General features: G+C 39.0%; 1 long non-coding RNA gene across 1 annotated transcript; it reads left to right on the top strand.

Annotated features, from left to right (window-relative positions):
• The first annotated feature begins 3,017 nt into the window (after window positions 1-3,017).
• Window positions 3,018-6,297, top strand: LOC146891367 (uncharacterized). The gene is made up of 2 exons (XR_014997423.2): window positions 3,018-3,155; window positions 4,625-6,297. It is a non-coding gene; the product is annotated as an uncharacterized LOC146891367 (long non-coding RNA).
• The last annotated feature ends 3,381 nt before the right edge of the window (window positions 6,298-9,678 follow it).

The following is a 9,678-nucleotide window of genomic DNA, read 5'->3' as shown; positions in this document are numbered from 1 at the left end:
AGGTCAGAGGACATCTGGAAGTAATTGGTTTTCTTCTTCCACTCTGGAAGTGGGTTCTGGGGATCAGACTTAGTTGTTCAGGCTTGGCAGCACGTGCTCTCCCTCACTAAGTCATCTTGCTGGTCTTGTAGTTTCTATTTTTTAATGCTTATAAATTGTTGCCTGGGCATAGGAATTGTATGTTTCTTAGTAATTCTAAATAATTCAACCAGTGAAGTTCTCCAGCTTGGGAAACATTTTAAAATATCTTTCGGATACATTTTTAGAGCCTTCGCTTTTTGAATCATGTACGTTTTCATAGTTTCCTGGAAATAGCTTCACTTTGCTTCAATTGGTGGTTGTGAAAGCACAGATTCCAGACCAGCAGCACCAGCAGGATCAGCTGCACCTGGGATCTTTCTGGAAGTCAGAGTCTTTTGACTACACATATCGTGTGAGGAACTTGTAGATTTCCTTCAAATAGATTCTTCAGTAGATTCTGTGGGCTACTGTGACACTGATTAAAATTCAGAGTTTCTAATTTACTAAGTTTATAGCTTGACCTTACGCTTTAAACATGATGAGTGCATATTTAGGAATATATATATGTATATATATGTGCACATATATAAATGTATGGATATGTTAAGTTTATATGTATACTTTGTACGTAATAAAACTCGAGGCCAGAGGCTATTAATTTGTGAGACAGATGGATGAGGTACATGGAAAGGGATAGAAAGAGGAAAGGGAAAGGGGGAAATGATGGAATTACATTATCATTTCAGAAAATAAAAATAATTAAAAAAGGTAAAATCTTACCCACATTCTTTTCTGTATACGCTCTTTAATTCTTATGTTGGAGTCTCTGAAGGTTACATTATTAAGTCTGAACTACTTACTTTCACTGGCTTTTCAAATAGTCAGCTCTTGGGTTTATTTATCAGCTGGCTTTATTACCTTCTGCTTCACACGAGGAACATTAATGCTAGCATTAAATAAAGTTTAATTAAAAAACAATGAGTGCTACAATAATTTTCTATAATTATAGTAATTAATCTAGATCTGTAAAATCTTTCCATTTGAAGCAAAGGTTTTTCTGTGCTATACTTTTAGTTTTTAATGTGTGGGATACGGGAAAATAAAACCCAGTATCTGGAGTCTGCTACATAGAATTACTGTCATGGGAAGCAACTTGATTGCAAATTGCTGTCTCTTGTTTGGAGAACTCATTCTCATCTTCTTGAGCTTATAATTTTGGAACATTGATTTTTTTTTTTAGTGTCCATTATATCTTAACTTGAACAGCAGCCCACAGCCTTAAATCCTCTTACAGCCCCACTGCCGCCAAAAACATCGGCAAAGTTCCTGTGCTGTCCCTGACTCTGCTCCCACACTAAGAGAATTTTCCCTATGTAGCACAGCTTAAATTTATGTCAGACACTCCGGACACATCTCTATCAGAATTTGGTAAAAATAGACTTATTTTGTTTGTACAGTCTAGTCTGTAAGGAAAGGCTCAACCAGCAGAAGCTAGACTTGCCTATTTCTAATGAATGAATCCATTGTTGTTTTTATCTTTGTTGTTTCTACTCTCTAGTTTTTCTTCAAATTCCTTGGTTATTTGTTTTTTAATTTAGTAAAATGACACAAAGTTTATCATTGTTTTCTTTCCTTATATTCTTTGAAATCTTTCTTTGTTTTTTATATAGTCATTGTATTTTGATTGGTTTATGTTTAGGGGCCACATGTCATTGTATCTTTTAAAAATATTTTTATTAATCCCTTGAAAATGTTATAGAATGTATTTTGATCATTTTCACTGCCCTGTGGTGACTTAAATGAGAGAGATTCTCCGAGGCCGATACATTTAAACACTTGGTTCACACGTGTCTTTGTAGAGGTTGCAGAGCTGTTGGTGCAGCTTCAGATGAGGACCCGGAGTCAGGCAATGCATCTATCAATGCATCTATCAATGCATCTATCAATGCATCTATCGGCAGACAGATGGGGAAGGGGGCTCCATGCAGAGAGACAATTTAAGATGGGCTGCATCCTGATCTCCCTCTCCAAAATGGAGGCTTCGTGCTTTACCCTGTTGCAAGGAACTGTTCTGTGGGACTTTCAAGTATCCTGGATGGTGGTAGCGGTGGGGTTGGGCTCTTGTGGCAAGAACTAATCAGCTTTCCTTTCCTTATCTGGATTATCCAATCCCCTACAATAGCACAAGGAGAACATTCTGAGACAGAAATGTAATTCTTCCTACCCCAAACTCATAAATAAAAGTTATCATTTCCAGACATACTTGAAATTCCTGGTTGAGATCCCCTCTCCATTGGGAAATTTTGTCTCTTTGTATGCGCTGTTGTCTGCTTTTCTGCTGTCAGGAAAAGGTGGCCGAGTGATGAGGCCTTTCTTTTTCTATCTTCTTGTTAAATCAGCAGACAAAAAGAATCATTTCTCCAACCCCAGACCTCATCACAAGGGCACAAAGGCCTTGTTGAAGGAACATGTGTGCGCCCACACGCACACATGCACCCAAAGAGTACATAGCCTTATTCTTGATCTGGTTCGTTCTCTCTGCTTTCTGATGTGTTTGAAAATGTAGTCTCTCAACTTCTGCTCTGGCTGCCTGTTGCCAGCCTCCCCTGCCGTTATGGACTCTCTTTTTGGAACACTAAGGCAAAGTAAACTCTTCCATTACTTGCTCTTGGACATAATATTTTATTATAGGAACATAACGCAACCTTCTCACTCCTTCATTCTCAACTTTACGTGTTTTTCTTTTCTTAAAAAAAATAACCGAGAGGCCACACCCTTGAAGAAAACTGACACTCCCTTTCCCATAAAATGTCAACGGTCATCAGTATAAGCCCCTCCCTGAATGCTGACTGATGGGCCCTGAGCAGCAACCACAGTCACTGTGAGTGCCTGAGTGCTGTGGTTCTGTCCTTACCAGAAGACAGCGTCTTGTTCTGTTCCTCTCTGACCTTGACCTCTTACAGTTTTCTACTCCATCTTCCATGCAGGTCCCTGAGTCTTCTGGTGGCTGGAGGAGGCTGTGACATAGATGTCACGTTGGTGCCTGAGCACTGCACAGATGACTGTTCCCTACACCTTGATTGGTTGTCAGCTGCTGCCTTCACTGTTGTCCATTTCATAAAGAAACTTCTCTGGTGAGATTTGAAAGCTGAATGAATCTATGGGTACAGAGATCTGAATTTAGAGAACCATTTGGTACTATGTCCAATAGAAGTAGAAGCTTCATCGCTGACGTCCATCAGTCATCCTCTCAGGCATAGATCCTTGGCCAGATTTACAGTACCAGCCATTCGTTTCTTCCTACTGTGCGGGTTTAATATCCGATTGGAAAGTAGCTGGTTACTGCTATAAAAATATATGCATTGTTGCACTCATGGGCATATCTTACCACACTGTCATTGTAGTCCACAGGGTTTGCAGCTCTGTGAGACTATTGGTGATACCCCTCCCCCTTGCACAGTCTGTTGACTGCAGACTGAACCTTTCCTCTTCCCAGAATTCTCCTGTTCTGGTCACCTAACCTATACTTCCTGCTTGGTCACCCTGCCTACTTCCTGCCTGGCTACTGGCCTATCAGCATTTCATTAAACCAGTACAACTGACAAACCTTTACAGGGTACAGACCATTGTCCAACAGTACTTTTTCACCTCCTATCAGTACTTCCAATAGTACTTTCCTACCTATCAGAAATTTCTCAGAGGGCCTTCCTTGATCAAACCTGATTTTTCTTAACCAAGAATGAATCGACAGCCTCTCATTTCCTGTGGAAACAAAAGCAAAACTTCTTCTCCAGAGTAACATATCTTTTGTCTTAAATTTTGAAGTCATTTTCAAAATACATATGTTGATTAATTCAGCAGCATTTATAATTAAATGTAGCTGTTGCTCCTTCCACAGCATTCAAACAATTCAAAGTCAGCATAGTAACATGCAGTATTCAGATTGTCTGTAGTTTCTATCTTTATGTGACTTTATTTTAACCTTTATTGCTTGTATCTTTATTTTTATTTTTTGACTTTTTGGGACAGGGTTTATCTGTGTATCTTTGGTTGCACTGGAACTCACTCTGTAGACCAGGCTGTTTTTGAAGTCACAGATGTATACATCTCTACTTACAAATCAGAGCTGACTTTAGAGTTGGACAATGGCTATCCTTCTCCAAGTATGTTGTTAAAAGAAAAATTCAGAATTTTGTCTCATGTCAGGAGCCATCTGGTATGTGACAGAAAGAAGATTTTAAGGAAATATTCTACTTTTCTCCATGCCCATTTTGTCTATATTGTATCTTTGAATATATGTCTAGATGAATAGTATTTAAGTTTTCAGCATTGAACAGTAGATTTTTCTGCAGTAATCTTTGAAGTTTCCAGGAAGAAGGTGGGGCCTCACAATGACTCCACATCATTATAACATCATGATGCTGATAGCACCAATGTAAAACCAGTTTTTATTACCAGATGTGGAAATGGTGTACCTTCTTACAATGTTCTGGCCAGAACTCCAAATAAGAACTTCAGAAAAAGCCCTACTGACTACTCAGAGACCATTTGCAATTATACAAAACAGCAATCTTGAAATCTAACCATCATTTTACTTTTACAGGATCCCATAAAAGACATCATCCCATGACAACTGGAAGCAATTCTAGAAGACAACGTCCTCTCTCCCAACAAAATTTGTCCTCACAGTTAGGGATACCATTTAGGGGTTGATTATTACTTGTACAGGGTTGTGGGTTTGGGTGGAAATTATGTAGGACCAGAGATCTCAAAAAAAGAGGGAAAATTGAATGGGAAATAGATACATTAGTGTGAACTTACTCACACTATAATAATAGTGAGTAATAGAAAAAATACTTGTGAACTATAATTTATGAACAATTTACATTGGTATAGATTATTGTATGTTGATACAAGTTCAAATTATATTTGTTATATTAAATATGCTCCTATATCTGTTCATAACATTTGTACACCTATGTAAAATTATTTTGTCAGATTGTCTGCATGCATGTTTCTACCTCTGTTTAAGACATTTTATATTGATGCAATATTTAGGATATATTTACATATTACATTACATGTATATGTATGTATATTACATTTCTACTTATGATAGAGATATTTATACATTGTTTACATTTTGAGGTCATTGTTCTCCTTTACTGCATAGTTGTTTAAAGATTGTTTAATATTTTGATATGAAGTCTTAATCATTAAATTATAAAGGTATTAAGTATTATAGGTCAATAATCATTCATGTTTGTTATACTTTTAGTCAGAGTAATTAGGTTCTTTAGATACAAAGAAATTGTATTCTTCATAAATGGGTAACCTTTAAACCACTTCAAAGATCTGTAGAACATGGCATTACATAACTGAGGATTCTGTTGATGTGAGACACAATTGCTCCTGGCAGCACCAGTCTATTTCTGAGAGAGTGTTGAGCACCAAAGACACTCCAGTTGGAGTTTGTTTTCTTCTTGGCACAACTGGCCTTTGGGCAAGGAACTGCCCATGCCTTGACCACTGACAAAATGCACTGTGACCTGACTGGAAAAGCAAGACACAAGAAAAAAGACTGCCAAATCTTGTCAAGACAGGGTTAAGACAGTTCTGAAAATTTTACTGTCTCTGAAAATGGTTTGTCAGTTACTCTAGGCCTTAGCCAAAGTTAGTTGCTTCAACATTGCAAATGAGACTTTGAGTGTTAGCTCAGGCACCCAGTTGTCTCTGTCATCTTCTGCATATTTTGGAATCTGCTTGATTGCACTTGCTGCCCACTCAAGTAGTATTATCTCCCTTCTCAGGCCTTCAATGGGGTTGAAGATTAGATAGTTGTAGTCTTTGTCCTCTATGATCCAGCCAAGCCATTTCCAATACAAGAAGTAGACTTTTTAGGATAGAATGTTTATTAAAATATTAGGATATGTTCCTTGTTTAATATTGTTTATGCTGGTTGTAATTCTAACTTTATACTTGATATCTGTTCCTAGTATATATAGTTTTGTATTGGGTTTGGAACTCTCTTATTTAAACAAAAAAGGGAGGTGTTGTGAAAGCTCTTTCAGCCATTCGCCCTTAAGATACCAGTCCTCTTGGGTGTGGTCTCTTATACTATAAATGCAACTGTAAAGTGTGCACTCACTCTCTTGCTTCTGGCTCTCACTTCTGGCTGCTAGATTCGGTTTCTGTTCCCCATTCATGCAGAGGACTGTGATCTATGACTGTGATCTTTGAGTCTACCCTAAATAAGTAACCCTTTATTATACATAATTCTGAACTAGTGTGGGGTTATTTTGTAACTTCTGGCATCATTCATTCTTATGGACTGTGGAAGAAGCTTCTCTGTAGCCTGCCTGGTTCTTAGACGCTTGAAAACATGAGCACCTGTGTGGCCTCATTAGTGTGGGTAGGTTTGATAACCTACTCTATTTGTAGAAATGGATTACAAAGGAAATCCTTTTCCAAGGTTAGTCTACTGCTTGAATCTCATCCTAATTTCCAAGACAAAGGGAAGCCTAGGTGTATTTCTTTTGCAATTTAAGAAGATTTAACCACCTTGGTTTGTCCAAGAATTTTAGATCTAAATTGGGAAATTCCTACACAAACTGGTATAAGTTGTTCACTCTGAGGTTGAATAGGCCAGATTCTAATAAAATTATACTATGAAGGAGTGAAGGTCTCTGCAATTTCCATTTATTTCCAGCTCTGTTCACTTGGGAATTTGAGGAGAGGTGGGCAAATCAGGTGCCACCCACACAGACTGCACCTCTTGAACGGTGGTGACCAGAATCCCCTTCATCTTGCACAGTAGAAATGTGCAAAAGCACTATTTTGAATCACCAATATTTTCTATGATTCTGTAAAAAACAAAATCAATCAGATCTGTTCCTTGACAATTTCACACATGTGTACAATGCCCACTGACTGCTCTTACCCCTACCTTCTCTTGTCTCTTTCCTGCTTTTTTCCTACCAATGTACTTCTCACTTTCATTTTTATTTGATTTTTATTTTAGGGTGAGGCCAGTAGGTCTGGATGGACTATTCTGATACTCATTGTTTATAATAGAGGGCAATATATCAGTCTACCTCCTTTACTTGCAAATAGGAACAAAAATAGCTCCCAACTGTCAAGCAATTCAAAAAACACTTAACACTTAGTAAAGACATACAGTAAAGAGCACATTAGTCTTTATTATAATCAAAGTTTTCTTTTTAGATTATATATGTAGAAATACTTAATTGGTGGATGAAGACTTTTAAAGTTTGTAGCCGTTTGTTTGGATGGTTACAATTGGTCTTGCATTTTGGTCTGTCCTTTTCAAGTTCTTTAAAGATCTCAGGATTGCCTCTTGCCTTGTGGTAGATGCTGGCCAAAGGTTCCTGGAAGTGCTGGGGACGCTGCCCTGAAATCTTGCCTTTTCATGGCTTTTGTTTTCCCCGGATCTTTAATGGCCCATGCTACTTCATTGTCAGTATCTTTTGCCAGCACTGTGTGAGAGATCCCCTGTTCCATAAATACTCAGACTTGACTGCAGCAGTGAATAAGTGGAAAAGAAAGTCACTAGGGTAAGGAACCTTGACCTTTGAGAAAGGCTTGAACGGATCCAAGCTGTCACAGCAGGCTTGACTCCTGCTGCCCCACACTCAGCCTCCTGTGGCCCTAGCAGTTAGTTAATGTCAGCACGCATCTTCGCTTGCTCCTCCTGTGTTCACTCTCACTTTTAGGTCCCCTGTAAATTGACTCTGAGTTTCGGGAAAAGACCTCTCTTTTCAATTCTAGGTGACGACGACGGGCAGAGATGAAATCTCTTCTAGTTTAGCTTGGCGTGTGGGATTTTGCTCACAGGAAGCGTCGTTTGCGTTTGAGGATCTCATCCTGAGCCTGACATTTCCAGTTCACGTTCTAACTCTGTGCTGCTTTTCAGATGATGTCAGTCGTCTTTAAAGAGAGGAGGAACAGCTGGGTTCCTGAATGTCTGAATCACACACTGTGTTCTGTCACTGTGGCGGTGTGACCTGGGGGCCAGCTTAGGGAGAACTTTATTTTCCCCAGTTAACACAGACATATGCCTGGAGATGTTCACATTGAAATGTCCCTTTTCCTACTTCTGAAACAGTAAAAGCCTCAAATCCTATCAGTGATCTCTCCTAAATAAAGGAGAGAGGCAGTGATCCCTTTTGCTTCTTTGATGCCATGAAGTGAGCAACTTTGCTTCATTTCCACCTCCCAGTTCTGCCTTATAACAGGCCCAACGCAACAGGGCTGAGTGATCACAGAGTGAGACCTCTGACACTTTGGAAGAAAATAAACCTGTCCTTCTTTGAAATTGTTTACCTCATGTGTTTTGTTGCAGCTCAGGCAGCAGACTATGACTGTCTTCATACTCTTAAGCCATATCCAATAAAGTAACTCTTCACATAGGATACTTTGGGAAGTGCTACAGTAAGACAAGGAAGACATCCATTTAAATTGTCACAGTAGGTAGCCTTTAAAAAATGAATTACCTCCTCAGGGAAAACAAGTTTTTTGAGATTTCTTTGTATGTTTATGGGTATTTGGGCTGCATGTATATCTGTGTGTCACATGGATGCACCGTAGTAAAGGCCAGAAGAGAGCATCAGATCCCCTGGAACAGGAGTTACAGATGTTAGCTGCTTTGTGTGTGCTGGGACTCAAACCTGGGTAGGTTAGCTGCTTTGTGTGTGCTGGGAATCAAACCTGGGTATGTTAGCTGCTTTGTGTGTGCTGGGAATCAAACCTGGGTAGGTTAGCTGCTTTGTGTGTGCTGGGAATCAAACCTGGGTATGTTAGCTGCTTTGTGTGTGCTGGGATTCAAACCTGGGTAGGTTAGCTGCTTTGTGTGTGCTGGGAATCAAACCTGGCTTATTTGAAAGACCAGCCAGTGCTCTTAACCATTGAGCCATTTTTTATTCCAGCTCTACCTCCATTTTCCTTGGCATGATTTTTTTTTGTGTGTGTGTATATATGGATAAGGGTCATAAAATAAAAAAAAAAAACATGATTCACATGGGGTGTCCAATACCAACTGTACCTCTACAGCACAAGCCCTATACTTAAGATTGTAAGAGCTAGAGGCCCAGGACACCTGCTGCTAGATAGTGTTTTCTGTACATGACAGGAATGTTGTACTTGTGAAATCTCAACAATATGGCTGCTCAAACAAAACCTGCACAACAGCAGCTGATAAGCCAGTGTAGATTGAAGAAGTCTTACAAGGCCCAACAGCTTGAGAGATAATTACAGGCAATTAATAGCTGCTGAGAGGGTGGGGGAGAATCAGTCTTATCTAGGTGCATGTTCCCTAACCAGTTAACCAATCTCAACCGGTCAGCCCTAAACATGTGCACATATAAGCAACACTAAATGGACTTAGTAGGTTACATATATGTAGTGTACATTTAACAATCATAATTAAAGAAGAGGACAATAATTGGAGAGGGAGTAAGTGTGGGCATGGGAAAAGTTGGAGGAGGGAGAGGAAGGGGTAGAAATGATGCTAATACAATGCTTAAAGTGAAATTCTTAAAAAATATATTTAAAAGTAAATAAAAAAAAGAAAATTATGCATGGTCTGGTGGTTTCAAGTGTGGACTAGAAAGATAGCTCAGTAGTTAAGAGAGTGAACTG

The sequence above is a fragment of the Myodes glareolus genome, chromosome 16 (genome assembly GCF_982192425.1).
Source record: "Myodes glareolus chromosome 16, mMyoGla1.1, whole genome shotgun sequence".
Lineage (NCBI taxonomy): Eukaryota > Metazoa > Chordata > Mammalia > Rodentia > Cricetidae > Myodes > Myodes glareolus.
The sequence above is the reverse complement of the archived record's forward strand: the minus strand, read 5'-3'. Positions and strand labels throughout refer to the sequence as shown.